This window comes from Mus musculus, chromosome 3 (genome assembly GCF_000001635.26).
Source record: "Mus musculus strain C57BL/6J chromosome 3, GRCm38.p6 C57BL/6J".
Lineage (NCBI taxonomy): Eukaryota > Metazoa > Chordata > Mammalia > Rodentia > Muridae > Mus > Mus musculus.
The window spans coordinates 59,145,699-59,164,189 of NC_000069.6; the positions used below are offsets into that span (position 1 = coordinate 59,145,699).

The following is an 18,491-nucleotide window of genomic DNA, read 5'->3' on the forward strand; positions in this document are numbered from 1 at the left end:
CTTCCCAGTCTTCAGAGAAGCGTATCCTGGGGTGGGGCCAGCATGGCTCTCATTCTAAAGAGATGCTTCTAGGTTGTTACCTTGTTGTTTTTGTTTTTATATATATCTTTTTTTTTTTTTTTTAAATGAAGTCTCACTGTATCTCTGTCTGGCTGGAACTTGCTGTATGTAGGCTAGGCTAGACTCAGAGATCTGTTCCTTTCAGCTTCCCAAGTGGTAGAATTAAAGGTGTACACCACCATGCCTGACTAAAATGTATGTGTGTCCTTTTTATTAGTGGGTGTGTTTGTGTGTGCATGTGAGTGAGTATGTTCCTGAAGAGTGTGTTAAATCCCCTGGAGTTGGCGTTATTTGCAGGAGTGATTCTCTTGGCATGGATGCTGAGAACTTGGGTCCTCTGTGAGAGCAGCAAGCCGATTAACTGCAGTGTCATCTCTCTAAGCCTTCATCCTGTGTTTGGCTTCTGTATTCTCTGTACAGGTTGTCACTGGGCTGAACATGTACCCTTCTAGAGACTGTTTTCCATCAGAAAATACAGTTTTCTGACCTACAGAATACTTATGAATCAGTTATCTCTTATAAAGCTTTTTTTTTTTTGCAGATGGTTATAAGCAAACTAATTCAAGATACATTGTATACTTAATGTAAAACTGGAACAGCAATGCTTCTAGGAAAAAAAAAAACAGAATATCTTTCCAAATGTGGATAGTTGATTTTTTAGGATGCAAAATATTCTAATGACAAAAGAAAAAGGTATCATTGTGCCTTATAAAAAGTTAGACTTTTGCATTCCATTAGACACTACTGTCACACCTTCCTGCCTGCTGCCATGCCCCCACCATGATGGTGGGACTGGAACTACAGTTGCCTTGGTCTGGTGTTGTATCATAGCAACAGAAAAGAAACTAATATTCTCTATATCTCTGGTAAAAATAAATTAAGTACTTATAGAACCTTTCTTACCAAGTTTATTGAAAACACCAGAGTTCAGATGAGAAACTAAGGAAACAATTCACAAGCTTTGTTTGACCCAGGAACATATGGCGAGAGGTACAGCCTTCTTGAAGGGAAATGGAGATTAAAATGACAGCAGCCTATCTGGATGTGACACACTTGCCTAGAATGCCAGCTCTTTGGAGGCAGAGAAAGAAGGCAGTATTCCAGGCCAGTTTTAGCTAGATTGTAAGTCAGACTTGAAATCCTACCTTAAAAAAATTTTTTTAAACAGACATAACTACTACAAAAAAAGACATGAAAAAGTAGTTTCTAACCCTCAGAATTTTTCCCCAAGTTCCCCATAAAAACCTTAGAATACTACGAATTGACAAGTCAGTTGAGTATTGATAATGTATATCTAGTTATGAGTGTAAAACAGGGTATCTACTTTGTGACTTGTAATCAAGCCTAGTAATTTTACCCTTTTTCTTTACCCAAGAGAAATGAAAGTGTATGCTACCTTTACAAAGCATGACTACAATGATTGTAAAACCTTTTCTTAGGTAGCCCCGACCTGGGAGCAAGCCACATGTGCATCAAGAGTTGCACATGAATACAAAATAAAAATAAATTGTGACATGCTAGCAGAAATGAACACCACTCAGGGACTTATACATGTCAGTAAACTGATTAAATCTCAAAACGTAATCGAAAGAATTCAGGCACAGGGAAATAGGTATCGTGTGGTAACAGGGAAATGCAGTGTAATTGCTGGTGAACCAAGCTCTAGCGATAGAATTGGAATGTAATTGAATATAATTGGAATGAAGGTCTTTCCTAGCTTGTGCTATACATGCTATACATATATGAAAGATGGTAGAGATGCTGGAGTGTGTCTAATGCCTGAGCACTCAGAAAAAGACAGGCTGTACAAAGATGTGGACTTTGGAAGGGGCAACAAGTCATTCAGCATGTCAGGGGTTAGAGAGACAGTGTTACAGGGGTCAGAGAGACAGTGTTACAAGTCAGGTAAGCGCGTTCTGGGGTTCTCAAGGACACTAGTTGCTGCTTTGTTTACTTACTAAGCACATCAGTTCTCTAGACCATATACCAGTCTATAACTTCCTGGATCTGTGCATTATTTCCCTCCTTTGATGTAGCACTCACTTGCTCCCTGTTTTGATCTCCTGTTCTAATATCCTAGTGTAATATTAAGTTTTTCCAAGTTATGCCATGTGCTTTTTTATACATTGCATTGTCAGGGAAGGAAATCTGCCTGAATTGTGATAGATGCAGAGAAAGGGGTATCTTTTATGTGTGAAATTGCAGTAAGAGCCATGGTATAGATTTTGTGTGTGTGTTAAGAACTATAATACGTAACTTAATTCTGTACTAGATATCTGATAATTGTTATAATGACTCTTCTAAACAGCTATTTAATCTACTTTTATAAATGCATAAAACAAGTAGTCAGAAGTAACTCGGTTGTATAATTTTGGCTTCTTTTGTTCTTGTAATCATCTTGGACTGCTGCACTATTTCATTGAGAGAGGAAATGATGGCGCTGGCATCAGTATGCAGAGGTTGACTTCTATGTCAGGGCTAAAACTGTTCAGGGATATTATGTATTAACTCATTTACTCTGCATGATACCCAGGCAAGGGATACCAGACAAGGAGTAGCATGGTGGAGATTGTATCAATCTAAGTGGTGTAGTCAGGATTTAAGGCTAGAGAATATGATTCTAGAATGCACACCTGTATGGCTGTTAGGAAGCACTGAACACTGTGCCTTCTCCAAGATGGCTCAACGGAGAGGGACTTTAGCCACAACTTCAGATTGTTGTTGTTGCCAGTGTGATATAAGGCTTTCCTTCTTTCTACCCATTGTCTGGGAAAATTAACTGTTACAAACATAATTACTTCTCTTCAGGGACTTAAAATCTAATCTGGGTCTGAGTTATTTTATTCATGTGGCTCCTTGGTTGTTTAAAACACCCTCTCACTATTTGAAATATACTAAGGAACCAGACTAAACTGACAATGTGCTACATTTGTAGGGAAGAAAATCAATGCAGATCTGCAGTTATTCAGTAAAAGGCTTTGCCACAATATCAAAAGATTGAGCAGTAAATAGCATTGTGTGTTCAAAGTGGAAAGAACCCATTTAAAGGCTAACAAAATGGCTCAGTGGGTAAGTGTGGCTACTGCCAAACCTGTTAATTGGAGTTCTATCCCTGGGGTCCACATGTTGGATGGAGAGAATCAACTCCCACACTTTGTCCTCTTACCTTCATGTAGTTCATCCATATTTGTGTACACACACACACACACACACACACACACACACACACACACACAAGGTTTAAAATATAGCTTAAGAAAAATATTTGTTTTCCAGAAATAGCTCCTTCCAAGCCTGTTTTGGTTACTCACTCTCTTCTTAGCTAACCAGTTTGCTTTCGTGCCACCAGTGAAGAGGGCAGTTGCTGCAGTCAATCTCGCAGACTTGGTGACAGCAGGGGACACCTGGCCCTAGGTTTTCTCTTCCTGTGAGACCCCAACCTTTCCCTTCCTATTTTCACTTCTGTAAAGGTGGTGCTTGCAGGCAATTAAGTCCTTGGGTAGAAAGTTTCAGGAGTAGGAGAAGACGAGGATATTGAACACTAAAGCCCAAGGCCCATTTTTCTATATTTTCTTTTGGTTATTAGTAAATACAGAGCTGTAAGGGCTACAACAAGCCCACAAATATTAACTGGCTTGTATTGAGATTAGATTCTCCTCCAAATCTCCTCCAAATTTCTCTAAAGTTAGTAAAAATGTGTGTTAAGAATTTATATGCTCAAACATCATTGGTGTGACTTAAAAGATAGTACTAAAATACGAGCGTTGGCTATATAAAAGTAAGGCTTAGTGTGACCCATTAGAACGGGGTCTAGAGGACATTCTTCATGCAGAGCATCTGTAGCATCTGGAATTGTGGCTGTCACGTGATAAGGAATCAGCATGTATAGCATGAAATTCAATTCAGTTCCTTCATTACCCTTAGAATGTGTGCACAAAAAGCAAACATTCAGTACTTGCCACAATGGGCACACCAACACAACAGCTCTTCTGGGCCAGCTCCCATATGTCTCACAGCTGATCTTTTTCTTTTTTCTCTGAAACCTTAACTTCAACCCCAGATGTTCTGTAATTAGATAGAAACCACCAACCCACTCTGCTGTTCTCTTATCTGAAGGATGAGCAGTCAGGAACCTGACAAGTAAGACAGGGCTAGAACAAGCTTTTCACAAATAGCAGATGGCTGACTTCTGTGGAGAGTGAAGAGCTAGCAGTTTAATTTAGGCTGGGTACAGTCAGAAGTTTTCAAAGAAAACAGAAATGGATTATTAGACACCAAACAGTGACTTTAACATTAAAAGTGCAGGTGGATTGAGAAGCCTCATGGTAAACCTGGCTTTCCTGTGTGTTGTTAGAGCCAAGTTGTTACTAGAAGGATAATTAATTTATTTACTAGTGAGCTCCTTTTCTAGGATGCTATCTGAACCACAAGGAGGAGCCAGAAGTTTTAATAAAGGGGGTTTTAAAGACCTGGTTGGGGGAATTGTGTGTTGGGAGGAAGCACATCTGTTTTATCCGTTGACTGTATGTTGCTCAGTATGCTGAGAATTTAAACTAGACTTTACACACTATTGTTGATACTAATAAGAGCTTGCTGATACAGCTCTACCCTGAGAGACTATGCCAGCACCCAACTAATACACAGATAGTCACAGCCAACCATTGGATTGAGCCCGGCCCCCAATGGAAGAAGAGTTAGGGGAAGGAATGAAGGAGATGAAGGGGATTACAACCCCATAGGAAAAACAGTATCATGAGACAGTACTCCTTTTTTTTTTTTTTTTTTTACATTCATAAGTACTATGGGTATCACAGTAGACTCACAGCTAATTTGAAATCCCAAGTAGTATGCTGTTTCTCATGAAAGCACTCAGTTTGACAATAGGTGACCAGGCACTTTGAAATAGAAAGAAAGCACTATTTACAAGTTTGCGCAGTTAACTGGTATGTATGTTATTTGTATGATCACTCTACATTTGAAGCTCAAATTTGTACTTCAGAACTACCAGTAGGACTTGTTCAAACATAGGCTGTAGAGTTCTATCCCTAGAGTTTCTGGGTCAGTGGGTCTAGGGTCAAATATTGCACATCAAAGAAGTTTACTAGTGCGGTTCATGGGCCTATCCTTTGAGAACTTGACCTAAACCTACTTGGCACTCTTGAACTCATAATTTTCAGTTGATGTAAATTTTATTTCTTTTTATTTCTTCTCTTCAACTAGATGGTCTTTTGGAAGCACAGAGGCCCATAGTAAAATGTGCTAGTGTCTTATATCTCCTCAGACTGGTTCGTTCTTGGTATTGTAGAGTCTGCTCATGCTGAGAGACCAAGATAACTCCTTTGCTACTCACTTGAGGGAAATGCTGGAGCCTGGTTCAATGAATCTGACTTCTGAATTATCAGAGATTTAGGCTTAGAGAAGCCTCAACAACTAAGTTCATTCTAAAAGCATCTACTAGAGTGAACATTGTCTCCAAACCATCTTTGCTATTGTATTCAGCAAGTTGAGTTCAAGAAGCATCTTGAACCATAGGAAGTATCTTGTCCAATGATCTTTTCCTTCCTCACCCACTGTCTTGTGCTAAAGACTAGTGCAGAGCTTAATTACCCCAGAGCTAATGCAGTACGTGGAGAGGGGCTGGGTACTTGTTTTTTAAGCATTTGTTTATTTACCAGGTAGGGTAGATTGAATGACAACCTTCTAGGCAACCTATTAGTAGGCCACACATGCAAATGTCAGTATAACTCGTGAGTAAGTGAATCTCAAATCACCTATTCCAGCTTCATCAGGGATTGCCTTGTACATGAATATTAAAAAGAACTGAAAATCCTGTAGAGGTATTACCATTAATCGCTAGGTGGGATGACATGCCGACCCATGGGCTATGTGTTCTAATGATCTGTTGTATAATGGTCGTTTTCCCAATGATCCTGATCTCTATGAGAACATTGAAAACAGGAGTGTTATCCCTCATTTACTTTATACTTCCTTCATATATTAGGCTGTTAATGACTTCACAGATATTATCTGGATTAATGCTTTGTGGCATTGAAAACCGGCATGAGGTTTAGGGAGCTTGGTGGATCAGGTACTCAGGATGTTACTTAGTACCTAGTACTTAGTACCTTGTGGTACTAACATTAACTATTTGTCCCTTTTTACGACTACTTTGAGAGATGTTTCTCCTTACTACTGTGTCCTCGCTATGATGATAATTTTTTTGAAAGTTGTCAGTGATAATTTAGTGAAAAAAACAAAACATCCTAAAAATACATGACTAAGGGTGGATGGAGGAGCGTGGGAGGGCGTGGTGACCCGTGGATAACTGGTAGATTATGAGGCAGAACAGGAAGCAAGTGAAGCCATCGCAGGGTAAAGCAGATTGAAATCGTTTGTCTGTGGGCACCAGCGGCAGGGCCGGCCTCATAGCATGCAGGGGATTTAGATCCTGATAGGGTCAGCTCTGTTGCCTTCAGGTAGCCGCTCAGGGCTTCGGGTCCTGCTTCCTCCTCTTGCTGCTGCTACAGGGCAGCAAATGGTAGCTCACTTCCCACAGGCTGCCCGATTCCCCTGACTGAAGCTCTGAGCAGCTTGGTGTTTCCTCTCTTCTTCTTTGGGTTTAACAGGTATAACCATGTGTGCTATATGTACATCTACACATGTGAAACTGTACACGTGTGCTTGTATGTATTTATAAGTTTTATTAAAGTATAAGGTTTTATGTGTTTATAGAACTTAAAATGTTACTTTGATATTTCAAGTTAGGATTTAGATGATTTAGTCTTGAAATGTATTTTTGATTTTGTATATTTAAAAAAAGATAAACGTGTAAGTTGTTTTTTTTTACTCTTATTTCCTCCATAGGATTAAATTTCCTAAAACAAAACAAGCAAAAACCAACCAACCAACCAACCAACCAAAAAAAAGAAAAAAAAAAAAAAACCTTCCAAAAACTCAGCAGTAAACAAAACAATCTAGGTGGCTTGCATGGGCTCACTGAGTGCACTGACACTAGATCCATGCTCCGCCCTACGTGTTGAATTGAAACTAGTTCAAGCATTTTAAGGAGTTTAACTGATTATTTATAAACTAAGTTTCTAATGAATGTAAATTTTTGCTATGTATAGGATATGAAGATATATGGTTTTTAAGCTTCCTTAAGAATAAATACAAATTTTATTAGATGCAATTAGGATTAACTTTCCCAGCAAGACCAAGCTAAAAGCTCCTCTCTGTGTAACTATGCGTTCAAACAGACACAGTTTTGTTATATGTGTATGTGTGCAGTGGCAGAAAAGGAGAAACTATTCGTACGTAATGAGAAATTTTGAAAGAAGAAATACGGCAGTGAACTTACTTTTGAGAACCATCTCTGTGTCCTTTCACACGGTAGAAATGTCCAAGATGGACACTTGTGAAAGTTTCTTTTGAATTACTACAGACACGTTAAACCCAGCTGGGAGCCCCAAATAATCAATTAGAGCACTTAAGGTTTGGACCCCCAAATTGCCATCGACAAATACTTAACGTGCCAAACAATTGCCATTTTTAAACACAAACTGACTCTACTGGTAAAACATGAAGATTGCCCAGTGTAACCCAGTTCAGACCTAACCCTTCCATCCACACACCCAGGTTATTTCATGAAGAATCTCCTTACCTGCTTATGGCTCCTGTAGTGCACGTCAGACTACACTCATGTTGGAATATGTCTCAGTGTAGGTTCCAGAGGACACTTAAGCCGAGTTCTTCCTCATCTTCAAGAAGAGAAGAAAAATCAGGAACTTGACAGAAGCCACGAGATAATGGGTTGGCTGGGCACTGCATCTGAGCAGTTAGAATGCAGTCAAGGCTAGAAAGTGGAAGCAGGGCATGGCTAGATGTTTTGATCTGCGTGAGTGTCAGGCTGTCCTCCGCTGGTTCCCTCCATGAGTCATACAAACAGCAGCCTGACCAAATCTCCCTGCCCTCCCCCACATCATCTTTTTCTTCTCCCTACTTTTTCCTTTGCTTCCTTATCACTCACAGGGATTTTCCTCTGTAAACCTCACCATTGACAGTTCAATGCAGTAAGCAATGGGGAACAAGAAGAGCCACACACTTTCCTAAGAGGAGATTATTAGTGATAGAGAACAGCAGGTTCAGGAGTGTGGCGGTATTAGAGCTACCTAGGAATTTGAGTTAGCACTTGGGTAGTGAATTTTGGCATAAGGGCTGTTGTTGGTCTCTTTTTTCCACATTTAAAAAAAATATTTAATTATTGCTGGCAAGTAGCTCATAAGTATAGATGAACACATCACTTGTTAAAATTTTGGTAAGTTTGTATTGTTCATGCTATAACTCATATTTTAAGTTCATTCCAGCTTCTGTAGTGATAGTTTTTAAAGTTCTATATCCTTCCCACTGCACTGCATACAGCAGCCTTTGTGTTCATGGCAGGACTGATTCCTGAACTCCCTTGGCGTGATAACAAAATCCGCAGCTGCTCTCGTCATCTGGAGATTTACACTTATAGGAAGTCATTTATAAAAAGTGATATATTCGCATTTAACCTATACTTATTCTTCCATAAGTGCCTTAAATCATCTCTAGATTTCTCATAATACTTAACATAAATGTATAATGATATAACAATACATGGTATAGAACATATGGAAATGACTCAAAGGTAACTAATACTGTTCTAAAAAGTTCTTTGTGGAGTTCTTGTATTTCCATCCTTTTCCTTTGACCACCCCCCTCTTCCATTCATGCTGAGTGAAGGGAGCAGGAAAAAGAAACCCCAACAGTGGATGGGGCTCCAAGAGAGAGATAACCAAAGGCTCCTACATTTCCTATGTGCTCACTCAGGTTCTGTTGCCTAAATTAAGCTCTAAGAGCTTATGTTTACAATTGATTTTTGCCTTAACATTTTAACCTAGGCGTTTACAGTTACGTCACCTGCACAGAAAGCACTGTTTCGATTCACTGTACTTACTAAGCAGTAGGCAGTGTTCTGGACACTGAGAATGGAAAAGCAACCAGGACACACATATTTTTTTCCTTAAGAAGTATAGATTTTTATTTTGTGTATCATGTGCAAGCCTAATCACTACACATCTTATGACTTGGGCATTTGTGACCAGAGCTAGTTGAGGGAAGCTCATTACTTGGCTCTGATAGAAAGAGAGAGAGAGAGAGAGAGAGAGAGAGAGAGAGAGAGAGAGAGAGAGAGAGAGAGAGAGAGAGAGAGATATCTTATAATCAGCTGCATTGAAGTTACTACCAGGGAACATTGCAGAGTCTCCCACATGTAAGCATTTTGTGGTTAAAAGGGTGATTTGACATTAATGGTCTCCAGGCAACAGCTCTCCAGATGTCCCTGGTTTATTGCGTGAGATGCTGCTTACTGCAATGGTCTGATGAGCACCCACTTACATTCTGGTACCCGTGTGCCTTCCTGACCTTCCTCTGGAGTGTTCCTCATACCTGATAAAGAGTGCAGTGGGGAAGGGCATTGTGTTTTTTTTTTTTTTTTTTTTTTTTAGATTTATTTATTTATTATATGTAAGTACACTGTAGTTGTCTTCAGACACTCCAGAAGAGGGCATCAGATCTTGTTACAGATGGTTGTGAGCCACCATGTGGTTGCTGGGATTTGAACTCTGGACCTTCGGAAGAGCAGTCGGGTGCTCTTACCCACTGAGCCATCTCACCAGCCCTGGCATTGTGTTTTCTTTGAACTGGAGCTATTTAGTTTTCCCTGTCATTCGCAGCAAAAATGAGGGGTAGATCCTTGGAAGCAAGGGAGTCGAGTGGAGTGCAGGCATTCTATACATGGGGTCCGCCTCCTCACAGAGCTTGCGAGTTTCCCTCTCTGCCTCCTGTTTCCTTGAGCCAGAGGAATTGAGAACACTGAGTTCTTTCTGCATACACTACTCTAAGCTCTTAGTGTTTTACTAGCAACCCTCTACAGCTCTTCCATCCCTCACCCAGTTTCACAGCTCCTAGAATTAGTATTTGAATCACAGCATCCTGGAGTCCATGTTCTGGCCTTACTTTTCTACATGTCTGATTTTACTTATCAGAGTCCATTTTCAGTACTTTGCATACCCATGTCATCCTAACAGCTTGGGGGCTGGAACACCAGCCTAACTAATGCACTGTATATAGGAAAAGTATCAACTGTGAGTCGCCAGTTGATAATGTGTTGCACAGTTTTGGTGGGCGCAGTGGGACAAGGATGATAGGAAATGCGGTGCCCAGTTCCCAGAAGGAGAGGCCATATACAAGGGTTGGATCTAGGCTCAGGTACGCAAACTTATAAAAGCACTTCCTTCCTGTTGAGTCCCTTAACAGATAATACACAAAACCACCCTAGGATGGTAGAAGAGGAACATATGAGTTCTTGTGAAAGAACTTATACATTAGCTGTTTGTCTTGTGTTCTTAAGACCATGTGTGTCAAGCGAGAATGGTTTTTGGAGCACTTGCTTGGAGAACCTTCCTATAAGAAGACAAGGGCTGGTCTTGTGATTTTTTTCTTTCTGTACCTGAGGAACTTTTCAGGAAGAAGTGCCCAAATCTGCTGCCTCTACATGCTGGGTCTTAGGATAATCCTGTTTCTGCTTCCCTGCTTGCTGATTTTCTTGCAGCTCTCCCTAACTCTTTCAAGGCCATGGTTAATATGTGTAACAGGCTGTTGCAATGTTCCAGGAAGGCATAACAGATTTGGACTATATATGAAGTGTTTCCAGCAGGCTCATGTGTACCCTCTTATGTTATAAGCTGATGTTAAAAACATTTTATATATGTATAAAATTGACATACAATTACATTGCTTTCCTACCCCCCCCCCCGTCTTCTTCATCTAACTCCTTCCATACTTCCCCACTCTCCAGCTGATAGCCTCTTCTCCAATTACACACATAAATATATAACTATAACCAGTTGAGTCCATATATGTGCATAGGGTTTCAGGGCTGTTATCTTCAGATTGGACAACCAACATTGGACAGCAACCCTGGGATAGACTAATTCCCCCTCTCTCAGTAGTCACCAGTTTTGCCTTATAGTTCCTTGTCAAGGGCTGTGATCCCATGAGTTTTTTTCCCTCCATAAGAGTTAACATGTCTACTGCATCCTGGGGACTTGAACATGATTGGGGATGGTGAGGAGATGCACAAAAGACAGACAGATACACAGAAAAGCTGAGATCAGCTAGACTGGGCTCACTGCTGGAAAAACCATAGCACTCCAGAAATCAGTGTTTACTCTATACAGCTAAACAAAGAAGTGGGGTTTTGTATACAGCTAGACTAGGAGTCAATTATTGCATACAGATAAAAAAGGAGGCTTGTTTAGCTAGTTTCAGTAAGAACAATCTCTCTAAGGGAGCAGTGTTCAGGCCATAAATATCCAGAGAGAGAAAACCATCGGCGACATTTTCTGCACATGCTGTGAGCACTGCACTGGGTCCCTTGAGGATAGCTTTGACATCTCTCTGAGCCTGTGGCTATGGGGTCCTTGACATGGCCATACCAATGCTCACCGCACACAGTAACTCAGACTTCACTCACTCAGGACTTCCTCTATTTTTTATACATGTCTTTTGATATCGCACTGTTGAGATCTTGTTGATGCAGCGATTTCTGGAAAGACTATTTCACAGACTTCTTGGTATCCTGGATCTTGCAATTGTTCTGTTTTGTCTTCTAAGAGTTATAATATAGGTACATCCATTGGAGGTAGGTTTCCCATGATCTATCAATCTCTACATTTCTCGTTATAGCTTTCTTTGATGCTCTTTATTTATTGTAAAGAGAGACTCCTTTGATGAATGTTAGGAGCTACAATTATCTGTAAGTATAAGGTTGAGATTTAGAATGTAGTCAGGAATTATGCTGGTCTAGTAAGTAGGTGGTAGTAGACTTTCTTGTAAAATCTGTAACCTCACTAGATTGGGAAAATTAAGGAATTGGCTAGGTTCCTTGTCCCAGGCATGGTTAGTTACCCATCTGTTGAGTGGCACTCATGTGTTGGCAGTAACTAGCAGCTGTCTGGTTAGATGTAAGGCCCACTCATGAGCTGATGGTCTTTTATAAAATGTTTGGATCTTAAGGCCGCTGACCCAACCAGTGGCTTTACTGGGAGAGGGTAGTAAGTAGGATCTGGGGAAGAATTAGGCCACTGGGCTGTAGAAAGATGCACTTGGCCCTGATTATTTTCTTCCTCTAGCTACTATCTGAGCAGCCTCTCCCTTCACACACTGTCTGCCATGATGCTCTGTTTTACCTCTTGTCCATGCCCAGGATCAAGAGATTGTTTCCAGGGAAGCAATTTAGAATCTCTGTGTTTCACAGCAGACGTCCTGGTTTTCTGGCTCGTCAGAGATAATCCCTGAGCTGTACTTGCTGAAGCTGGGCTTTAGACCTTTCTTCAGAGGAATAATCAAATGTAGAACTATTGTGGGTTTGTTGTTTTTGTTTTTTTTTTAAACCAGGGATCTGATATTCTCAAAAACACCCAGTACTTAAGGAATGTTGCTGGGTGTTAGCATCCTTTCTTCCTGTCTAGAAGCATTTGTTCTCATTCCTGTAGAAAGATCTTTCAGGCACCGGCTTCATTTGTTCAGCTCACTCAGGTAGCTGGACCCATGAGCTATAGCTTTGGATAGTTGTGTGGACATGTGCCCCAAGAAAATAAATGTTATGCTCAAAATGCTAGTCATGATGATATTGGTGAGGAGGAGCAAGAGAGAAAGATATACAAGAGAGATGGAGAGAGAAGAGAGGACAGACAGACTGGAGGGACATAGATTAGTAGAACACAAGAAGGAACATGGGAAAGAGCTATGCCATAGCAATATAGCATCAGAGTTTGTTCGCCTTGGGGACTGAGACTTCATATCAATTGATAATCTATGTGAAATACCTGTAACCAGACATGTTTCTTCAGATTTTGAAATTTCTCAAATGGAAATAACTCCTATATTCATGGACTGGCAGAGTTGGGTATTGTGAAAATGAGTATATTGCCTAAAGCATGCTATAGATTAAATGTAATTTCCATCAAAATTCCAATGGCCTTTTGTCTAGAGAAGGCCTTCTTAATATTTTAAGCAATCACAGAAGTCCCAACAAAGCTAAAGCAACCTTAAGTAGAAAGAATCATGCAGAGACTTCATGGTGCCTGATCACAACCTGTTGTCCAGAGCCACAGTGCTGAAATCAGCCTGGCACTGGTACAAAACTGGACACATAGACCAGTGGGCTAGAATAGAGGACCCAAGAATAAAACCAACAGCCACAGCCACTCACTCTGAAGCAAAGGTTTCAGAAAGGAGACAGCCTCCTCAAATGGTGCTGGGAAAGCTGAACATTCACTTATAAACAAATGCATCTATATCTACATTCCTCACACTGTGCAAAAATCAACTCAAAATGAATCCGAGATTCCAGTAAGAACTGGAATTCTGAAACTGATGAAAACACAGCTAAACATTCTTCAAGATACATTTATGGACAAGTGTGTTCTGAAAGAGAAATTGGTGGTACAGGAAAAGTCATCATAGCATCTGACAAATGGGGTTGCATGTGATCAAAACTCTGCACTGCAAAGGCAACCTGGCAGCAAGAGTGAAGAGAGCCCACTGGGGTAAGAAAATACTCTTTGCCAATTGTACATGCTTCTCTGTCTCTGTCTCATTTGTATCTATCTATCTATCTATCTATCTATCTATCTATCTATCTATCTATCTATCTATCTACTATATATTAGAGAGAAACAGAGAGAGAAATATACCAGATGCTATAATGAACTTCAAGAATTAATCACGAAACAAAAATTGTAATGTGGAGTAGGCTAATTAAATTAGTGGAAATTTTCAAAGGGATGAAATACAAAGAGCCAATAAATAATTGAAGAAATGATCAATATCCATAGACTACATAGAAATGCAAGTTTAAAGTACTTTGAGATTCCATCTACCCCCAGTCAGCATGAATGTCATGAAGAAAACCAAGGACAAGTTGACTAGTGCTGGTAACGGTGTGGGAAATGAGCCCTTCTCCAACGCTGCTGGGAGTAGGATCCATTGCAGCTACTGTGAAAGTTAGCATGGAGGGTCTTCCAAAGAAAACTGAAGTAGGCTACAAGTCTCTGGCCTTCATAGGCTTTTGTTTTGTGACTTTTCCTGGGAAGACATGATTGAATTTTTAGTTACCTCAGATAAGCACCAATGACTGAAAGAAGGAATGAGTCACCCTGAGTCTAGCTAAGTGGACAGTGAGTTTATTGAGGTTACTTAAAGGACTAAGGATCAAGGACTACTGGAGACACCTGAGTGACACACGGGCATCTGTATCAGTGTAAAATCACCTAGCGTGAAAACTGCATCCCTGCTGTTCTGACATGCTCGAGGGTAGCTGCAGCTCTGTGGGCCAGGAACTCTTTCTCCCCAGTTACTGTTATAAAATCTCAGTGAAGGACCTGGAGAATTTTTAAAGTTTCAGTAGCTTTCAGAGACCGGTAAAGCTTTTTTCATTAAATCATAAAATATATTTAATTAATATGATTGTAGACAGAATGTCAAAGGCGAAGAAAGCAGATGGAACCAGTAGGAAACCACTGTAAAGATGGTTAATTAGAACATGACTTTATTTATAAATAAAAAATGTTTATAATTATAAATGGCTTAAACACTCCAATTAGAAGTTAGATTTTCATAGTGGCTTTATAAATATATGATGTTATATAAATATCATTAACTGTACTCCCAGGGAACACATTTTACATTGGCAGACACAAATGAGTTAAAAGCTAAGTGATCATTATAAAATATTTTTAACTGAGGGTGAAGGCAAATATTTGAGTCACATTATATTGAAATGTGGTGGTTAGAGCTGAAACAGGAACTAGAAGGATGTTTATGATACTGTACGTAGATAAGGAAATGTTCAACACTAATCTCATATATATATATTTTCACCATAAGGAAGAAAAACCACATTAGTGTGGGGAAAAAATATCAGATCAGTGAAATTGCAAATGGGACCCAAAGTTGACTCTGTAAACAAAAATAGAGCCAAACCTGGTTCCTGGAAGCCAATAGCAAAATCAGTCAACAACTAAGCAGATATATTAAAGAGAAGGAGAGAGGACAAGAGTTAAGAGGAGGCAGGGAGGGAGAGAAGCAAAGTGAGGATTGCTAGATTAAAAGTGAGAGGTGGTATTGTCTCAAGTTAACTAATACAGGAAAACTCTGCCACTGTGGGTGGCATAATTCCCTTGGCAGCAGGCCTTGAGCTGTATGAGACTGGAGAAGAAGGTCTGAGCAAAATCACAAGAACCAAAAAGCACACATGCATTTATTTTTCTCTTTGACTATGGAAATGATGTAACCTGCTATCTCAAGTTCCTGAGCTGACTTCCTTTCAATGCTACTCTGTAACCTGGAATTATAAGCTAAATAAAACTCTCTCCACAACTACACAGTTGCCTTTTGAAGGGTCTTTTACCACTCACTGCAGCAGAAATGAAACTAGAGCTCAGTTGTTTCTGAGAAAAAAAATACATTTATTCCACGACAAGACTTAGACTCTGTAAATTATTATTCTGATTACTCTTGTAATGCTTTAAATCCAAAATCAAAACACAAATATAGGAAAGGACATAAACCAGGCATCAAGCTCATTGAATTATTGTAAGACAGCCTTAAGCTACTAGTCCATTCATAAAGTAAGTTTGTCAGACAATTTACAAGTCTCTTAATGACTCTCAACTCACCTTCAGACAGCTGCCTCTCTGTCCTTTTTAGATTGATATTCCTGGGAAGCCTGCTCTTTTCTGAAGGGAAACCTAAGAGGAGGAAGAGGAATAAATTTGGGAGAGAGGGAGGGTGAAGGGAGTAAGGGGGTGGAGGGAGGGGAAACTGAAGAAGGGATACAATGTAAGAGAGAAGAATAAATATTTCTGGAATTGAAATTTGTTTTTTCTTTCTTTTTGAGATTACAATTTAATAACATAATTTCTCCCTTACTTTCCCTTCCTTGAAACCAACCTTCCTAATGCTACAACCCTTTTATACAGTCTCTGATTAATAAAAGATTTGCAAGAAAAGTAAATTCATGGCAGCAGTCACTATTGATCATAATCAGAACTATCTGGAGAATTCCTCTGGAAAGAGAGTTAAACATGGCTTTCCTGAGCTCCTTCCTGCATATTGTACTGCATTGGGTTTGCTCCCATAATTGCATGTGTTCCCATAATCACATGGCATTTATCTATGGGTGAGTTGTTTCAGGGAACCTGTGGAGCAGATGCTATCAATATGTTAGCAAATACCTATAGTCATGAATATGCTAGTAGTAACTGAAAAAGATATCCTCTTGTTTCCTTCCTACTGCTACCACTTCACGCTTTAGTTCACTCTTCCTTTTCCTTATTGTTACATGTATATAAATATGTAGATATATCCTGATGAGTCCAGTGAGTGTTCATATGTTTGTGTTTTAAGGGTTGATTACAAGGAGGGTCATCCCTGGAGAAGACGAATTATTCCTCTTCCAGCAGTCATTAACTGCTTGTGGTTCTTCATCTGGGAGTGGGACTCTTGTCTTTCCCATTAACATGTCAGCTGGTGTTGTCATGGTCTGGGTTGTAAAGTTTAGCTAGCCATGCTGTTGTGATTTTGTGGGTGTGGTTTTTTCCACCCTAAATAGAAGATACATCCACGAAGCAGACATCCTGGTCTTCTGGCTCTTACAATCTTTCTACTCTTAGGCAATGTTTGCTAAGCTCCAGCTGTGGCAGTTGTCTCACGCCACCATCAGTTGTCTGCATTTTGATCGGTTATTACTTTCTATCGTCGGTCTTCATCTGCTGCAGAGAAAGCTACTTCCTCCTCCCTTTCCTTTCTTCCTCCTTTTCCTCCTCATCGTCCTCTTTCTTTTTTCTCAAAAAGACATAGTTTATTTTGGAGGCATTTTGAGTGGCTATCACCCAGGAGCACAGATTGAGGTTACCCATATTCCCATTTCAATGTGGAAGTAGTTTCACTAGGTTTTCATAGTTTTACAAAACAGAAAGTCATAATTCAAAGCAAGTCTAGAGTACACTGTTGGGTATATTGGAGAGATGGGACAATGGAGACGAGGGAAGGTCTTTTATAGAATCAAGGTGCTTTTTAAGTTTTGGATTAGGAGAAGCTAGTAGCTTGTTAATCTAGTAGATGTCCTACAAGAGTTTTATTTATTGCCACAAGATGTTAATACCAATGCCGGGTGTCAAGGGATTGCTGTTCCAGAAGTCCAAAACTTAGCCCAAGGTAAGGTAACTAGCCTTTGAATCCACAACATTCCAATCTCTCCATAATATGAAAATTTAATATTCAGTTAAGTCTCTACAGACAGGACTTTTGCTTCACACACAGGTAAAGCTTTTTGTCCCCTCCAGTTTTTGTTTACAGTTCTTCCTACTGGCCAAGTATCACAGTTTGGTGCATCTGAGGGCCAAATATTATTACTAAATACTATAAGGTCCCTTGTACTTAGGGAGCTTATTCCTAGGGTCTGATGCAGAGGAGGCTAAGTAGTGGACAAGACAGTAGTCTTCAGGAGACAGGAATAGCCAGTAAAGGCTATTAAAGTAAGTCCTGGGTCATAGCAAAACCATCAGCCATCATGATCTGGGTCAGAATCAGTTTCTATACCCTCAGTATCTAACACTTATATGTGAAATAGATTAACATATGTAAAATTAAGTAATCAAGAACACAGTTTGGCATGATGGAGTGAATATTACGGATTAAAAAAACCTCTAACCAAATTTTATATACGTCTAATGAGATTGAAATTTACATATTTTAAACAAGATTGAACATATAGTTCCCCCTGTACTTATAGTTATTTATATTCCATTGGCTATCTTACTTATATTTATATGGTTAGAAATGAGAATTTTGAAGGAATAACTATAGTATTGTCTCTTGATCATTAAAATACAAATGCTTAATTTTCTACTCCTGGCTAATTACACGATAGAACATTTTAGATATAAATTAAATCGAAAAACATCAGTATTTAAAGGTATAAAACATCACGAGTGTTGCTTTTTGTTAGATATAGATGTCTTTTGTATCATTTCACTGCCTCCTAGGAGGGAGCTAGAAGTACCGGGTCACAGTCCTGGTCTTTAAATCAGAATGGAGTCTTTGATGTGATGACTTTCTCCATAAGAAGCCTCCTGATGAGGTGTGAGAGCAGCACTTTCCTGTGGATGCAAAGATGCACATTTAGAATATCATGTATATTCTCTTCTAATGGGTTACAACATTTCAGATTTCACGTTGCGGTGCTTAGTCCATTTGGAGCCAACTTTTTGTGCAGGGTGTATAGTGTGCTAATACCATGTTGTTTTTATTTACTCTATTTCTGCAGTATATTTTAAAATCTG

The 18,491-nt window shown here is 39.6% G+C and overlaps 2 protein-coding genes and 1 long non-coding RNA gene across 18 annotated transcripts in view; 1 reads left to right on the top strand and 2 right to left on the bottom strand.

Moving 5' to 3' along the window:
* Positions 1–7,794, bottom strand: part of P2ry14 (purinergic receptor P2Y, G-protein coupled, 14) — a 38,870-nt gene extending 31,076 nt beyond the window's left edge. The window contains exon 1 of the mRNA NM_001287119.1: positions 7,721–7,794. The gene's annotated coding sequence lies outside the window, so the exon portion shown is untranslated. The remainder of the gene's footprint in view (positions 1–7,720) is intronic.
* The window catches only part of Med12l (mediator complex subunit 12-like), a 313,028-nt gene that overhangs the window by 140,280 nt on the left and 154,257 nt on the right, over positions 1–18,491 (top strand). The gene's annotated exons all lie outside the window — the stretch shown is intronic.
* Positions 598–7,930, bottom strand: F630111L10Rik (RIKEN cDNA F630111L10 gene). Its single transcript, NR_045641.1, has one exon. It is a non-coding gene; the product is annotated as an RIKEN cDNA F630111L10 gene (long non-coding RNA).